Source organism: Emydura macquarii, unplaced genomic scaffold (genome assembly GCF_026122565.2).
Source record: "Emydura macquarii macquarii isolate MOO-44397 ecotype Brisbane River unplaced genomic scaffold, CSIRO-AGI_Emac_v2 contig_1390, whole genome shotgun sequence".
NCBI classification, from domain to species: domain Eukaryota; kingdom Metazoa; phylum Chordata; order Testudines; family Chelidae; genus Emydura; species Emydura macquarii.
Window position 1 is genome coordinate 13,800,666 of NW_027131527.1, and position 18,711 is coordinate 13,819,376.

General features: G+C 40.4%; 1 protein-coding gene across 2 annotated transcripts in view; it reads right to left on the reverse strand.

Annotated features, from left to right (window-relative positions):
• Positions 1–399: 399 nt before the first annotated feature.
• SGPL1 (sphingosine-1-phosphate lyase 1) overlaps positions 400–18,711 on the reverse strand; it is an 85,032-nt gene continuing 66,720 nt past the window's right edge. The window contains exon 15 of one of the 2 annotated variants that reach the window (XM_067552675.1): positions 400–977. The gene's annotated coding sequence lies outside the window, so the exon portion shown is untranslated. Of the gene's footprint in view, positions 978–4,371; positions 4,596–18,711 lie in introns of those variants that run through there. The other variant, XM_067552674.1, reaches the window with a different exon arrangement.

Here is an 18,711-nt window from a genome sequence, read left to right on the forward strand (position 1 = left end):
AATAATGCTCATTTTTATATTTCCATCTCATCCAGTTGGTGTAGCTGAATGATTTATCCAGTGCCTGTGGATTGGCTGAGGACTAGCTGGTTGAGACTGAACTCAAACATGACTGAAATAATACTTATTCACTGGTGGAAAACAAGCAGAAGAATTGGATTCCTTTGTTGGGGCTTTGCCATTTGTGAGATGGGTTTGGCAAAGAAGGCTTGGCTACCAAGTAGCAGCCTTTTTGGATATGAACCACGTCTCTGTCACCCCAAGATTAGATTATTGGCATGAACTCTGCATGAGACTATACCTGAAAGTCATTCAGAAATTACAGTCAGTATACAATATGGCAGCCCATTTGTGTGGCACTATCTTCTGAATGAAAACTCTGTTGTGATATGCGTTGGTTGCCAGTTTATTTCCAGCTGCAATTTAAGATGTTGAATTAATAAAGCCTTAAGTGGTTTGGGACTAGCTACCCTAGGAGATCACCTCTCTCCTTGCTGATACTTCTACAGTTCAGATCAGCTTAGGTACTTGGAATTCCTTAAACACCAGGGGCTTATGGGAAAGGGCATTTATATAAAATATAAAAATAGGGCCACCTGGTTTGGAACTTGCTTTCCCTTCTCAGTCCACTGGAGTCTCAGTCTACTAACCTCAGGCGAAGAGCAAGGTCTATTTGTTTTTTCAAGCTTTTGAGGAAAGGGCAAGTACAAGAAGGTGTATTTGTGAAAGGATAGAGGGGTGAGGGTAGTTCATAATCAGTAAGTGTAAGACTTGTTACTCTTCTTAATGTGCATGCAGATAGGGAGGAAGGATAAGTATATTTTTAGACTCCCAAATAATCAAAGCATTAAAAAAAAGTCATTTGCCTTATCCTTAATAAGACAGCTCCTTGGCTCAAGAGAGTCATGACGACACCAGGTTAATGCATCCAGAGTGGCATTCTGAATATCAGCTGGACACCCAGACAGTTAGGAGACCTAAAGTGAAAAGAAAATGTTTGCAGTCAGCATTCTCCTCTGAACCCAGCAGCCTCGGATGTTCAGCACAATTAAATTTAAAAAATATGTTACAAGTCACCCATAAAAATCTCTTAAGATGCTATTTTCATGCAAATGTTCCTGTATACTAAAGTGAATTTAAGAACCACAGAAAATAAACTACATGTGGGGAGAATTCTTTCTAAATGTAAAAGTTTCCCATGAGATATCGGCAGCTTTTTAAGAAGTGTATTGCCCCATTCTTTCAGCAGATTCTCTTTGTGATTGCTGGGGGAAATACAACATTTACCAAAACTGAAAAGATTTTAAGTAGTTGTTGCACTGAAGAACAACTCTGGAGAAATGATAATGGAACAGTGACATTCTGCCATCCTCCTTTTTTTGGTTTTGATGATAATCAAGATGACAACAATATCTGAACAATTTTTCTGGCTCCAAAATGAAGACTTAAAAAAAATGCAATCCCCCTCTCCCATAGAATGTTTCATAAACAAAGTGAGCCACTTCTCCATATCACATAGGGTGTTCATATGATACCTTTATCCATTGGTAATTGAGTTTTAAATGTAGGTGTTTTCTCCCTTGGAACTAGAGATGGTCAATTTTTTTTTTTCAATTTCAAAGATATTTTGAAATTAGTAAAATAAATAGGAACATATTCTGGAAATTTTGCCATTTACTTCAGTGAGGCCAGGTTTTCACCCACCGGAAATCCTTTTAGAATTGTAATTTTGTTTTTCTAAAGTTACTTAGAAAACCTGAAAAACTTAGAAAAACTGAACACAACATATAGAAAACTAAGCTTCAGTGGAGCACCTGACAGATGCCATTAGCTTATCCACAAATATATCCACAATGAAAAGCATCATTGTTAGGCATTTTGCCACATGAATTTCTGTTCCTTAGGATACTAACTTTTATCTGTTGAGATTAAGTTGGGACATTTACAGCTGCATCTTTTTACTAGCACCATGTGATCCATATTTTTATGTAGAAAATCTATTTAGTCCTCTGATGGATGAGGTAAGAAACTCAGGTGAGTCTCATTTTAGTGCTGGATTCTCAGCTTGTCATTAACAATATTACGGTTTTCCAGAATATTAGCTGTAAAACTGTGCCTTGTTAAAGTTACAATCAGAGGATGCAATAAATGGATTATTTAAGCATATATTACAGTGTAATGCTTGTCTCAGGGCACTTTCCTCTTTGACTCTGCTGCAGTGTGTGCAGCCCAGCAATCCCACAGCTGCTGCTGTGGTGGAAAACACACAGTTCCTCACTTAAATAATATATCCCCTCCTGCTCCAGCCCTCCTTAGATTCAAAGACAGCCCCTTTAAAAATTAATCAGTAGCTTTATCATTGCCTGCAGGCAAATGGGACCATGCAAAAGTGCCTTTGGAGCAGAGAAAACTAATGGAATTGCACCCACCCTTCCTTTCACCTTTTCATTTAATCTTCATAAAAATTATAATAAATAGTACCAAAGAACAGGAGAGGAACTAGAATGCTATTGTCATGGCTGAGTTCTACTTCTCTGGTGAATGTGTCTCAGTAATAGCTGAATTCTTAGCACTTCTGCTGCAGGTTCAGATTGGGTGAAACTCAAGCCCTCCACCACGGAGCAGTTTATGAAGAAGCAGGCACTACAATAGACATACGCAGATTTCTGAGCTCTTTGCCCCAGTAATGCAAGATCTGGGTGACTGAGAATGCACCCGTAGGGTGTGTGCATGTATGTTTATTTTTTATCGCTAGCACAAACCAAACCATTTCTGAAATTTCAAAATGGCATGTATTTTTTTTAACCATCACATAAAGATATTCCTGGAAGATAACCAGGTGCAAGGCATGTGTGAGGTGAAAAGTTCGGAGCAAAAGTTGGAAGATAAGAGTTTAATGAACACAGTCTTCAGTTGGTAGTTGTGTACTTTATTCAAAATGCCCACTGTTACCTTTGAAGTGTTTCTCAGAGCAGAGTTCAGCCAGCCACAGGCAAATGAACGTAATCAAGCAGACCATGAATAGAACAGCGTTGGGAAATGGGGTTGTACGTGGGTCACAGCATAGATGACCCAGGACCAAAAATCATTGGAAGAAGCTGGGATGGGATGGTAAAAGAGTTAATTTCCAGGAGTAGTGTTTGGCCTAGAGTTTGCCCTGCCCTTCAAGGACTATGGGAATTAATCCTTGCTTCTTGACTGATATTTCACCATTTAGGAAGAAAGTATTATTCTGTGAGTGAATCTTCTTCAGGGTCCTCTCTGCTTTCAATTCCAATGGACTAAGAGCCTGGTGATTCTATAAGGATTATAACAATGCATATATTTAACCCTATCTAGTCCCAAAGATAGACAGACATACACAAGGTAGGAGGACCAAATTCTGCTTGCAGTTACATGTATGTGGCTCTCCTTGAAATCACCTCACACAGTCCATCACTCCTACCCCTATATGTACATATACATACACATTTATAGATGCAAACATGGTCACTCACAATACATGCATGTATGTTTCCCTTACCTTCTCTCTAAGACACCCCATCCACAAAGCCTGAAATATAGAAGGCTAGCTTTTCCTAATTTCATGCTTGACTAATACTCTCTGAACAGATCCCCCAGAGACTCTGGGACTGTGCCATTTGGGGAAAAACAGTTCAGGACAAATGAATGTCATTCATCCATTTGGGATTTGGGAAATGTAAATAGTCTATTGAGAGTGCTGTTATTTCTATCCACCATGTACTAATGTGCAATGTTTGGTTGCCACTCCTGTAATTTATTTTTAGTTTTTGCTTATCCAGTAAATGTTTGAGAGTTTGATTGATACTGTCTATCCTGTGGGTCTGTCCTTTTGCGGTGTGCAGGCCAAATGATATAGCAGGGACACAGTCCAAAAAAAAAAAATCACTTTCCTATTTGGAGACACCCAAAAATGACAGTGTAGCACCAGTAACCCTGACAGCCACTACAAACTACACAGAGGAATCGCTTTACCCGCCAATAAAACACAGTCCCCTCTGAGGTGGATCACAGGATCTCTGTAAAGGCATACAGATATAAAGACTAGATATCAGTTTAGGAAGAGAAGTGGCAAAGAATAAAGAATCTCATTGTAACTTCTTGAGGAAACAAAGAGGTGAAATGTATCTACCCACAGTAGAATTTGGGAATGTAATTACAACAGGGCTAAGCATTTTGAAACCACCTAAGGTACTCCAATGAATCCTCTAGGTGGCTTTGAAAATCTCAGCCCATAAAGCATTTTGTCCAGGATACTGGAGCCAATGCTTCTCTCTTCCTGTGAAAAGTACCATGGGATTTATTTCAAATAGATGCCAAGGCATATTTAATAACCACAAGAGGTCAGGACTTCTATTTAATTCTCATCCAAAATACTACATAATTTTTTCAACAGAACAGTGCCTGCTAGTATCATGATGGGTCTTCATTTCAGCAGTGACTCAGAGGGAAGACAACAATAAGTCACCAAACACTAATTCTGGCAGCACCCTTGCTTTTTGTTGGAGGCATCCCACTTGAGTATAAACCAGGCCTCACACTGCTCAGCTCATGAACTCTGACAGGATGACATCCTGAGGTGGCAAACAGAAAGATTTTTAGAATTAAGATCTATTAATGAACGCCCCGCTTGCCCCGACTATTTGGAGCCTTCAGCACGTCATCATACAATTCATTCATTTTAAAAAATAACTTTAGCATCACTTTTCAGCAGCTCCTAAGCTGTTATTTTCATGCAAATGTTTGTGTATGTAAAAGAAAGACAGAAAAGAATAATGGAAATATGCAATATGGAAGGAAAAATTCATTCTAAGAAAGTTTTTCCGTGAAAGATCAGCTGCTTTTTAATAAGCCTATTCCCTGGTCCATCAGTTAAAATCTGTTATTGCAAGGGGGAGGGAAAAGCAATTAAAGAAAAGAGAAAAAGAAGGCAACTCACAAGGTGGCTGATCATGTGACTCCAAAACATGATTTTATGTAGCCAAAGTTAATCACATGACCCCAATTTTACTGCTGGTGCCTAAAGACTGCCTGAGGATCCAGCCTATGAAATGTTAGATTCTCTCTCTCAGCTTCACCAAAGATATCAGACTTCTAGAGTACTTGCAAGACCATGGTTAATTAAATCAATAAACCACAAGTGAAAGTTTGGCCCCATGCCACGTTTTTACTAACATGTTGTTCAGGATGTTGCATTAACAGCTGTTATTGTATCCATGTGGGGGAGGGCAGGCAGGAAGAGACAAGGGGAAGAAGAGGAGTTGCTGAATGAACAGCGCAAATCAACTGATTTTCAATTAACAGCTCAAATAAAAATGAAATGCTTTTAGTACTCAAGTCTCTAACATCCCAATACTCTTAAATAACACAGGTACCTAGCCATTCAGTAGATCCATTAAATCAACTTCATTTGTTGTTTAAAGCAAAGCTGAACCTTGCTTATTTAACAAGCTCTTCTTCACACAGGGAGGAATCCTTTCAGGATATAGGAAGTGCTGCATAGCAATGCCGGCAGAAGATATGTCCTCTCAAACTAGAAATCACTGCAGCAGTTTCTCTTCAGCATTAGAGAGTTTAGAAAACCCATGAGATTCAAACTGGGGTTCACTCTTTCCCTCCTCACCTATCTAGTGATTACATACATGCTGGCATTATGGTTATAGAGCGAACTACCCTTTAGACCCATTTCAGTTCCTTCCTTAGTACAATCACATAGTTCCAGCACTTCAGGGCTGGATCTTTGGGTGACAGTCCTTTATTTCCCCCCTGTGTTAACATTGCGGGCCCAACACAGTCGGCACCTATAAGGCACTTCCAGGGAACTGTGACCAGCAAGTCGATTAAAGCGACTCAAAGACAGCGTCTTCAAAACAAAGGATTGTTTCGTCAGTCACCCACAGGTACAAAGCACGTAGAGCACAAGGTAAAAACAAAGATCTACCTCTGGGCTGGGAGACGCAAATGGAGTCCTGCTTTTGTCTTTCTCTCCCTGTGGGTATGTCTACATGGCAATCAGAGGTACAATTGCAGCTCATGTAGACAATCTAATCTAGCTAGTTTGGGTACCAGAGGAGTGAACACTTCGCTGCAGACTAGCCCAGCAAGTAATTCAGCAGGTTTCTGGGTGGGCTTGAACAGCCTGTGCTGTTGGGCGTGCGTTGCAGATTCACTACTCCTATACCTGAAGTAGCTTGAGTATGTCTACATGAGCTACAATCACCCCCAGTGACTGTAGGGTAGACATACTGTGTCCCCTTGCATGCATGTCAGCTCTCAGGAACGCTCCCTAAGCAATTCACTCAAACCCCATCCCTTTTCTAGGCCCAGGATCCTTTCATGGTGCAGTATCCTTCTTTGATCCTAGACTTAGCCTTGGGGGTTAAAAAAAAATTCCATCCTACATATGGCCAGGTAGGGCGTACTTCCCAGTAAACAGCTTCTCCGCTCTTATCTGTGTCATTGTTTTGCCTTTCCAGCTTGATTCCTCTAATACCTCTTCTGATCTAACTCCATAGCAAATAACCCACCATAAACACTGGAGGCCTGAACTGTATTCATAAAAAAATAATACAAATATTTTTAGTTCATCACAACTGGTTTCAAGGAGATTCCTGGGTTTACCCTTAGGTGCCAGATTTCTCGGAAATGCCAAAGGTTTTGCTTATGCACCATGAAGGAGGAGTAAAAGGAGGATTGGGAGTGTTGGGCCGCATGATCATGGGCATTGTCTCGCCTGATTTTGCAAGACATGTCACAAATCTGCAACACTGCCCTGGATGGAAGCACACCACAGCTAAATTATCATCTGTACAGGTATGACTGAGTTAAGATGCATACTTCTTCATCTGATCTAAATTTAAAGCACTTAAGATTTTGGACTCAGTTAGCTAGTTTACGTTGCTATTTATAATTTCCTCCTGCTTCAGTATTTCTATATTCTGATCTTCTAATCCACTGCTTAAAATCTGTGTATGTTTAACCAATGACCCCTCATGCTTGATTTCACACATATCCATGGCCAGGCTAAGCCTGTCTGTGATGTACCAAGTTCATTCTAAGTCCTCTTCATGCTTAGCATGAGATACTTCTTCAATCAGTCTAAGATTCTTCTATGTCCACTGTAAGACTCCTCTGCGTGCAATCATTTTGCACTGAATCTGAAGCATGTTTGAGCCAGCATATGCTAACCATCTCTCTCCTGATATATAAACAGGGAAAGTGATTGTTATAAAAAAGCATATTTCAATGAAGGCCATAAGTCACGTCTATTGCTCTCAAAGCCTGTTGGCTTTCTTTCCTAGGATACTATTTTCCGCATTGATGGGTGTCATCCTCATGATGGAAATATTTTGAAAGTACATTTTTTATGTCTCCTAAAAATAATCAGTGTATAATTTTCTCTCTCCTAGCATACTTACTTTGACTCCTTGTACTATTCATACCTGTCCTGAGCACAAGAACCATTTGTTAAAGATTGGGATGCAACAACTAAGATAGATTTTTCAATAACTGAACTTTTTTTTTCCTTTGCAAAAATGCTGATTGAAGAAAAGCAGGATTCTCATTATTTGTAAAAGATTTAATAAAATATGAATAAACTTAAATAAACTATACTATACAGGAAGGATGGGCTCCACCTAAACCAAAATGGAACCGGATTGCTGTCACATAAAATTAAAAAGGTCACAGTGCAGTTTTTAAACTAAGGGCTGGGGGAAAGCTGACAGGTATGGAAGAGCATGTGGTTCGGACAGAAACATCCCTGGGGGGGATCTATTAATGGAGATTCTCTATATCCTAGTAAGAAGGAGAGGATGGAAGAGGATAAAATATGGGTAGGATCTGATAAGAAACAGCCAAATGAAAAAGAATCCCATTCAGTACATCACATAATGGCAGACAACTAAAAAGTGACAATTTTCTAAGTGCTTATATACAAATGCTAGAAGTCTAAATACTAAGGTGGGTGAACTTGAGTGCCTCATAATAAATGAGAATATTGATATAATAGGCATCACAGAAACTTGATGGACTGAGGATAATCAATGGGACACAGTAATACCAGGGTACAAATATATTGGAAGGACAGAAGAGGTACTGGTGGTGGAGTGGCACTATATGTGAAAGAAAACAGAGTCAAATGAAATAAAAATCTTAAGTGAACAAAACTGTGCCATAGAATCTCTATGGATATTAATTCCATGCTTGAATAATAAGAATATAGCAGTAAGGATATACTACCAACCACCTGACCAGGATGGTGATAGTGACTATGAAATGATCAGGGAGAGTAGAGAGACTATAAAAATAAAAAATTCAATCATAATGGGGATTTCAGCTATTCCCATATTGACTGGGTACATGTCACGACAAGGCAGGATGCAGAGATAAAGTTTCTGGACACCTTGAAGGACTGCTTCTTGGAGCAGCTAGACCTGGAATCCACAAGAGGAGAGGCAATTCTTGATTTAATCCTAAATGAAGCACAGGATCTGGTCCAAGAGATGAATATAGCTGAAGTGCTTGGTAATAGTGACCATAACATAATAAAATTTAAAATCCCTGTGGGTGGGGGGACACCAAAGCAGCCCACCACAGTAGCATTTAATTTCAGAAAGGGGAGCTACACAGAAATAAGTTAGTTAAATAGAAATTAAGAGGTACAGTGCCAAAAGTGGAATCCCTGCAAGCTGCATGGAAACTTCTTAAAGACACCATAATAGAGGCTCAATTTAAATATATACCCCAAATTAAAAAACAGTGACATTATGGCTAAACAACAAAATAAAAGAAGCAGTTAGAGGCAAGAAGGCATCCTTTAAAAAGTGGAAATTAAATCCTGTTAAGGAAAATACAAAAGGAGCATAAACTCTGGCAAGTGAAGTATAAAAATGTACTTAGTAAGGCCAAAAAGAACTTGAAGAACAGTTAGCCAAAGACCCAAAACATAACAGAAAAAAAACAAAAAAAAAAGTAAGTAAGTACCTCACAAGCAGGAAGCCTGCTAAATAACCAGTAGTGTCACTGGATGATCAAGATGCTGAAAGAGCACTCAAGGAAGATAAGGATATTGCGGAGAAACTAAATGAATTTTTTGCATTGGTTTTCCCAGCTGAGGATGTGAGAGAGATTCTCAAACCTGAGCCATTCTTTGTAGGTGACAAATCTGAGGAACTGTCCCAGACTGAGGTATAATTAGAGGAGGGTTTGGAAGAAATTAATAAATTAAACATTAATAAATCACCAGGGCCAGATGGTAACTACGCAAGAGTTCTGAAGGAACTCAAATTGCAGAATTGCTCAAATTGTGAAATTACAGAACTACTAACTGCAGCATGTAACCTATCATTTCAATCAACTTCTGTACCAGATGACTGGAGGATAGCTAATGTGATGCCAATTTTTTAAAAAGGCTCCAGAGCAATCGTGGCAATTACAGGCCAGTAAGCCTAACTTCAGTACCAGGCAAATTGGTTGAAACTATAGTAAAGAATAAAATTATGAGACACATAGATAAATACGATTTGTTGGGGAAGGGTCAACATGGTTTTTATAAAGGGAAATCATGCCTCACCAATCTACTATAATTCTTTGAGGGTGTCAACAAGCGTGTGGACAATGGTGATCCAGTGGATATAGTCTACTCGGATTTTCAGAAAGCCTTTGACAAGGTCGCTCACCATAGGCTTTTAAGCAAAGTAAGCTGTCATGGGATAAGAGGGAAGGTCCTCCCCTGGATCAATAATTGGTTAAAAGATAGGAAACAAAGTGTAGGAATAAATGGTCAGTTTTCAGAATGGAGAGATGTAAATAGTGGTGTCCTCCAGGGGTCTGGATTTGGACTAGTACTGTTCAATATATTCATAAATTATCTGGAAAAAGGGGTAAACAGTGAGGTAGCAAAATTTGCAGATACAAAACTACTCAAGATAGTTAAGTCCAAAGCAGACTGTGAAGCGCTACAAAGGGATCTTACAAAACTGGGTGACTGGACAACAAAATGGCAGATGAAATTCAATGTTGATAAATGCAAAGTAATGCACATTGGAAAACATAATCCCAACTATACATATAAAATTATGGCATGTAAATTAGTAAATTAGCTGTTAACACTCAACAAAGAGATCTTCGAGTCCTTGTGGATAGTTCTCTGAAAGCATCCAGTCAATGTGCAATGGCAGTCAAAAAAGCTAACACAATGTTAAGAATCATTAGGAAAGGGATAGATAATAAGATAGAAAATATCATATTGCCTCTTTATAAATCCATGGTATGCCCACATCCTGAATACTGCGTGCAGATCTGGTTGCCCCATCTCAAAAATATATATTGGAATTGGAAAAGATACAGAAGAGGCCAACTTAATGATTAGGGGTATGGAGAAGCTTCCTTATGAGGAGACTGGGACTTTTCAGCTTGGAAAAGAGACGACTAAGGGGGGATATGAGAGAGGTCTATAATATCATGACTGGTGTGGAGAAAGTAAATATTGAAGTGCTATTTACTGCTTTTCAATACACAAAAACTAGGGCTAACCAAATGAAATTAATAGGCAGCAGGTTTAAAACGAACAAAAGGAAGTATTTCTTCACACAACACACAGTCAGTCTGTGGAACTCCTTGCCAGAGGATGTTGTGAAGGCCAAGACTATAACAGAGTTCAAAAAGAACTAGATAATTTCATGAACGATAGGTCCATCAATGGCTATTAACCGGGATAGGCAGAGATTGCTGTTTGTCAGAGGCTGGGAATGGCTGATGGGATGGATCACTTGTTGATTACCTGTTCTATTCATTCCCTCTGAAGCACCTGGCTTTGGCCACTGTCAGAAGACAGGATACTGAGCTAGATAGACGATTGGTCTGACCCAGGTAAAGTGATCAGATAGCAAATGTGAAAAATCGGGACAGGGGGCCGGGGGTAATAGGCGCTTACATAAGACAAAGCCCCAAATATTGGGACTGTCTCTATAAAATTGCATATGCACTATGAAACATATCATTAGCATTAAACACACACACACACACACACACACACAAATTGGGAGCATTTGGGCAGTGATTGCCCCACACAGAGACTGACCATTTACATTTAGCACCTTTCCCTAGGGATCTCCTTGTGCTTCACAAACCGTGCACCTAGAGCACCAAGGAAGTACTAATAAATCTGGAAAAAACCTCTCATTGATACCTTTTCATGCAGGAATACTGATTGGGCAACATGGGAAAGTAGGCGTTGCCAACGAAGACACCAGCATTTCCCCTCACCCCTTTTATTCCACTGCATGGTCTGCTGGCTGGGGAGATCAAAGTCATTCAAAGACTCATCCTCCAACTACCATCCCCCAAAGGGCTCTTCTGCATAGTGACCTTTCTATCAAGAAAGAGAAATATGCCATTCAGCATACTCAGCCTGGAGAGGAAAGAGCCATGCACTTTGTACTAGCGTGCTGCTGTTCACCCATTCCACATCTGATTTCCCGTGTGACCAGAGGGAAAGCCTCTTCAGGGTCCTGCTAGGTTGCCATAGCTGCAAGTTATATTATGCTACCACAGAGGGTCTTGTTCTTCACATGCCAACTCTTCAGAAACAATACACTAAAATGGGATGTGCTCTAATTATTATTTTAGGTCTCAAAACCAGGAGGGACAGAGAAGGCTAAAAAATGTCACACAAGCTTCTTGCAAACATGACAGATGGGCTTGTGGGCAAATTAACACAACTGGAAGAATTCACTTGGTCTCATCAAAGTAATGAAATGTGATATCTGCTGGAGAAGGCAAAGGCAGAAACATGTTCCACTTTGCTGTAGTAGCAACACCCTTTAGACAAATGACTCCCTGGTTTATTTCAAACTAACCCTGAGATGCAGTGTGTTTTATAGGATAGGGATAGAATAGATCTATAGCCATATAAATAGATTAATTTATTTATTGCAGGAGGCACAGAGGTCTCTTTTCTCCCCCTCCCCACCTCAGATGAGGTATTGCTATTATTATTTATTTAGTGCCAGTGGTGTACTAGGCTCATTGTAGAATATAAGGATAAAGGGCCCTGCTCCAAAGAACTCACCGCCTAAATAGACAAGGGGAGGTTGGGCTGTAACAGAAATCATTGTGACTAAAGAGTGAAGTGTAGCATAGGGCATGTTAGAGCCAGGACTTTTGCTTGAACTGGACTTTCCTTTGTATTTTTTCTTTCTCGTTTAGAGAGAGCTAAGGTTTACAAGCCTCCTGGAAGCAGGTGCTAGTCCCAAACTCCATTCCATCTTTGCCACTCTGGCAGCTACTAGGACTGCTGGAGAGTCTCCTAACAATGTTAAACTAGTTTAGTCAGCTATCCACCACCTGCTTCTCCCACCAGGTGCCTTCCTGGGTAGGGAGAGGGACTGGCTGGGAAGGGATAGAGTCAGTCACTGATGAATTCCAATTATCTCTGGCAGGTGGGTTGGCCCCTAGGGGTCCCTTAACTGGCCCTTGTCATAACTTAGAGCATCTCAGTCCTCTAGTTGTGCCAACAAGCAGAAAGGTGACATAAAGCACCTGTTCTTTCCCCTCCTTCCTTTCCCACCCCCATACACCCACTTGAGAGCCTGCACCAAGCACAGTACAGCCAGACCCGGGACCTGGCCCTGTGTAAGAGTTGGAAAGTGAGACAGAGTAGTGCTTTAGTCTCAAGTCTAGCTTTATTTAGGATATTACAGTTATGGAAACAGGTCTATGGATTAGATATATGAATTAATAAAGAGGGGGCCAGTTAATGTATAGTCGCAAAGCTGAGTCTTTCTAGAAAGTTCAGGCACAGCTTTGATCTCCAAAGACAGACCAGCTCAGAGACCAGAATTTCTGAGCCTCTCTGTTCTCTCCATTCCCTTTCTAAGGGTTCCTGTTGTCAGGTACAATGGTCTATGATGTATATAAGCTGGCTTTCAGATGCATTAAACTCCATTATAATTACCAGCCTCCCAAAAACAGCTCCACGAAATACTCAAAAAGCCTGACTCCTAAGCAGCGCATTACCAAAAGAGGCAACGATGTAAATTGTAAAGGAAGGAGTCAGGTTTGTGTCATTAATGGCGTGGCTCTACGTTTGAATGGGTAGAGAGGAAAGATGCGGGATCAAATCCTCAACTGGTGTAAACTGGCATAGCTCCACTCAAGTCACTAGCTGAAGACATGGCCCTCTGTGTCTGTCTTACTAAGCTTTGAACCACCCAGTCCGGATTCACTGAAGTAACGTGAGTTTAGACAGCAAAACATTTAGCAGATGTCTTAAGCCTCAGTGCAAATTCCATTCTATACAACAATTTTCTATTTCTAAAAATAATTTATAGCTGGAATAGGAATTGTTGTTTATCATTTTTATTTACAGTTCAGGAGAATCCACAGGCCTCAGTAAAGATCCAGTACCCCATTGTGCCTAGTGCTGTATAAACCCCTAGGAAGACATCATCCCTGCCTACAGAGTTTAAACCCTAAAAAGACAAAAAACATGTTTGCTGTTTTCAAGATACATATGACCATCATTAAAGCACCTCTCAGACTCCTAGTCTTGAGTTCTCCTAGTCTTTACCTTGAAATGATGGTGACAGAGATAACATTACTATTTAATATAGATCTCATAAAAGTTACATACATGCTGTCTTTTTTAACCTATGCAGCAAATGTAACGCCTGTAATTCTACTTTGAGGGTTGTATTGGTGGGAAAATGCATTTGAAGAATGAGGTGGGACTCTGAGAATCTACAAAACAAAAACCAAAGACATACAAGCCTCCTTCATGCCCAGAAACTCATGATGGTTCATCTGATACCATCAGTCTCACTTGACAGATCTCTTGTTCGTGAGGCAAATTGTAGTTCAAAGTTCCATATCACAAGCTGGGATCATATTCAAATGCTGTTACTGTAGTACAGATTTAGAAGGGGTTGTAGAGCTAAAGATTCCATGCCAAGACAAGACCTTGGCATATTTGTGAAAAACAGATGATCATTTTAGTGCCCTGGACAATTTTCCTCATCCCCACTCTTCGGTGGGAGCTACTGCTGAGACACATTTGGCCACTATACTTAGTGACTAGTCACTGTCCATTAGTACTCATGGTTTGTAATGTGCTTTCATACTCATGATATCACAAAGACTCTGCACTTTTTAAAACCAGATTTTCTTCTGCTCTATTGTCTGCATAAAAAAAAAAAAAAAAAACCCAGGAGATTCTCACTGATTTCTAACGTGTCCTTTTTCAAAGACCATTGTCCCTTGAGGAAGACTGGCAATTCTGGGAGAAGAAAACGTTTTCACTTATTGTAAGTAGTAGCTTCCAGGTAAAGGGGAAAAGATCATAGGTCAAACATTCTCTCAGTTAGTAACCTGAGTCCTCTCTGTGAAATTCCACAGCATCAATATTTCAGCTTCTTCAGTAATCAGGGAGAATAGTCTGATCTGGACAACCATGCAGACTTCTCTCACTTTATGAAAACAGCAAAAGGAAACCAGCTTTGTCTTGGTCTTTCCTTGCCCTGTCATTATCAATACAAATCCCAGAACCTGTGATACGATAGGCATGAAAGAGGAAATAAACTGAAAAACTTGCTGGTGACCTAAACCCTGCACATTTTTTTCCAGTATCCTTCACCCATAATTCACTTTTATTTTTTTAGGCTCTATAATGATTCTGGGGTTGTTCAGAAACCCTTAAATCACTTTCAAAGCTATGCACTTTAAAGAAGAGATGATTTAAGATGATTTTTTTAAGTTTTGTTGAAATAATCACCAAAGTGTCCATCATCTACTTGTACCACTGAGCCAAGGTAATGTATAAATTCCTCTGAGACATTCACTTTACTCCTGTAAAATTAAAAATATCAAGTGATATTTTCTCCCCATATTAAGAAATTGTCTTATTGGATTAGACTGACGGTCCACCTACTCCAGTATCCTGTCTATAATGTTCACTACCAGAGGTTTGTTCAGTACTTAGCGCAATGGTGTCCTGGCCTATAACTAGGGCCATTAGGTACTACAATAATACAAGTAATGGTAAATAACAGATGCTGCAATGGAAAGTGCAAGACCCCCATAAGTGTCAGTTATAGAGAAACTTGATCACTTGGTAAATTTCTTCCTTATTCCCAGGAGTTGAGGGTTCATGTCCATTGTATTTTTTTATCCTAACTACAGATGTTCTTGTTATTTTTAGACAGCCTTATACTCACAGTGGTATCTTGTGGCAATGAGTTCCACAGGTTAATTATATAAAAACATTTCTTATCAGATTTAAAGTGGTTGCCTTTCAAATTTCATTGGATATATCCTTGTTCTTATATTATAAAAAGGGTTAACAAGGATGCTGATTGATCTCCGCTATCATCATTCATTAGCCTTTCTACCTCTGTCTTGCCCCTTTTGTTCTCCTCTCCTCTCTCAACAAAAACAATCTTTTAAATCTGTCCTTTCTTAGGTTTTATTATAGTGCAATCACAGTTGGATGGAAGTCTTCCCTTGCCTCCAATCATTGTTATGGCCCATCTCTAGACACCTGTTTTTGCTAGATCTTCCTGAGCTCTTTCCCCTTATACATGGGAGATTTTGATGGCAACATTTCCCCCACACAGATATTTTCATTCATGGCTTTTAGACCTCTCTTTATCCCATGGAAAGAGATATTTAGACAAGGACAAAAATGGGCCAGGTTTATCCCTGGTGTAATTCCCTGGATGGCAATGGAGAGTCTAGGCTGAAGTCATGCCTGGTGTCTCAAACACCATTAGAAGAATGCAAGGAAGGAACTGCTAATATGATGTCAGCATAACCCTTTGGAAGAATGGGAGCTGGAGATTGTCTTGGGCTGGCTTGAAGATTTCAACTTTCTTCCTTGACAGGGAAATTTGCAATGAAATTAAAATGAAATGTAGATGTCTGTGTTCCATTTTGAAATATTCATGTATAGATGCATAAAATGTTTTATGAATGCATGGTTCCATTCCATGATTTACTACAACTAAACACCTTCTCAGAACTTACTCACTAATATCAGAGCTGAAAGAGTGATTGGTTTTTATCTTTGTAAAACAAGTGAAGGAGTGGGGCTGAATCAAATACAATATATTCGAAGACAGTCCTTTGCTCTGAACTTCACAGACAGCGCCTACTCCTTTGTCTGGTGCATCAGGAAACATCCACCAGGGACACTTTGTTCTAGATAGGAAAACAAGTGAACTACTTGTTTCCCCTGTGCCATATCATGAAATGCTGACCAAGGTGGTGTATAATTATGGCGTCATGGCACGCGGCAGTGGTAAACAGCCAAGTAGTAATTCCTTGCTTAAACCAAGGAGAAGACTAATGTAAAGCACCCCTCAGTGGTACAATGAGACACAGGTGGAACAATAGAGTCATGTGCTAATTCCACCACCTGCACAAAGGTAGATTTTAATTAGAAGCCACCACCCGATAAGACTCAGCCACATGCAAGTCTAACAAATTCTTGTTTAACAAGAAGGAACACTCAGAAGGATCTTAATTATCTAATTACAGCACAGCCTTGGACAGCAGCCCCTGCTAATGCTGTAGTGAGGGCAGGAAGTAATTATTCCTGGCACATATTCACCACAGGTCTCAGCCTTCCCACAGGCACAGTCCTATTAGATGGATTCCCAATTTCAAGTTCTTTAAACTAAGGGCCAAAGAACAGACTTCAGTGTCTATTAACCATGGGAACATGGAACAGCAGGGATAGCCTGGAGGAGAGGGCAATAAACATGGACAGAGGGGGCAGGGGAGGAAATGTTTCCAAGGAACAGGATGACAATTTAAAGTTCAGTTTCACTTCAAGTAATCACTATTGTTTTCCTTTTTACTCTGTCAATCAATTAACAAGATGCAGTGAGGCACTTGATAATACATTATTAGATCCGACGAGGGTCAGGGAGGGGCACTGACCTTATGACCCAGGCAGCTGCACCGCTCTTACAGAACATAAACCATTTTCCCCTGAGAGACTGTCTCATAGCCACTCACTACTCTTTTTCCTCTTTTCCGTCCCCCCAATCCCTCATTCCCCCTTGTTCCCGTGCTTCTTACTTTTATTACCTCTTTTCCTATTATTCTCCTCTATCCATCTGAGATCCCCTTTCCTTCCTTTGCTTTCCAAAATTGTTAAAGCAAGAGAAAAAGTCCATAAACAAACACACAGACTAGAAGTTTAGTAAAGAAAGTGAACCTGTGGTGAAGGCTTGGGACTGGGAATCAGGAATCCTGGGTTCTTCTCACAGCTCTGCCACTGATCTGCCTTGCCATCTTGGGCCAATCACTTAAGCCATTTTCAAAATAGGTTACTCCTTCTAGGTATCTCAGCTTTTGCAACTCTTGAGCCAAACTCCCCACTGAAGTGAATAGAGTTGCATCACCAGAGCATTTAGCCCCTAATCTCAAGTTGGGTATCCAACTTCCAGTGGTTTCTTTTGACCTACGCTTCTCTGTGCTTCTGTTTACCCATCTGTAAAAATATTCCCCCTCTCCACACACAGCTGCCAAACCTGCAAATGCAGCCTGATAGCTGGAGGTCAAGTTCACCCACTGTCACAGTAAACAAGATTCTGCAATCAGTTTCTTTAACAATCCTGTTGGTTATGCAGGAGAGAGACTAGAATCCAGCTCATTCTTCAAGCACAACATTACTCCTGTTAGCACCACAGAACCAAAGAGAAAAGAGTAATATAAAAACCTACCCTGGTCAATAAAGTACTGTAAGAAGATAAGGCACTGAACATGCACAGGAGGTCAGATTCTGTGTTCCACTGGTGTTCTGCACGGAGCAAAGAATCCAAAAGGGAAAGGAACATAGGTAGCTCTAAGACAAGTCACCAATAAATCTCCCTATTTGTAGCCCAACCCCCTAATTAAATCTCCCTCTCCCTTCTTGTTGAAGTCTTGGTCCTTCCAGTAATTTCTCATGGGGTGGGATGGTCGCACCAGTTCCCCCTATGTTAGGAGAGTGGGATCCTATAATGGAGGTGAATCTTCCCTGAAGTCAGAAGCCCAAGAGAGGAAACAACTTGGGAGTGACAGCCTAGCTCAGTCTCAGAACCTATCAGCTCTTCAAGCAGAGCGGCAGTACATAGAGTTATTTCACCCAGAGCAGGTGGCCTACCACACACCAGTGCTCCTACTGTGAGAGGAACAGCAGGGTTCTGCTACTTGATCCCCAGACGTGTTCACTACGTAGGCAAAAAGGCATTCATATGCATTCAAGAGACAATGGCCCCACGCAGCAGCCTCAAAGGAATGGGACACCTGGCAAGTGCCCAGTTGGCTAGCAGCCTTAGATAGGTCAGAGGAGCTACTTCTACTATTAGAAGCAAGTTTCCCTTTACACAACTGTACTCAGCTCCAGGGGGGGTACATTTATTTACATTCATCTGACTGCTATAACCTATACGCATACCCCTGGTTGAGAAACACAGCTATAGAGGCATCAAATTGGCTTTAGGTGCAAAACTAATCATTTTCTGTACAACACCTGAATTCAGGATTTGGCTCATCAATGTAAGAAAATGTTGGGACAGACACTATCAATTTGAATTTTGCCACAGATGTAGGTTTGATTTTAAATTTTACTCTTTAATTGTCTCAGGCAATGAAATATGTTTTTCATGAAAATGTTGGTGGAAGGTTCCCCCCTGGTTTTCA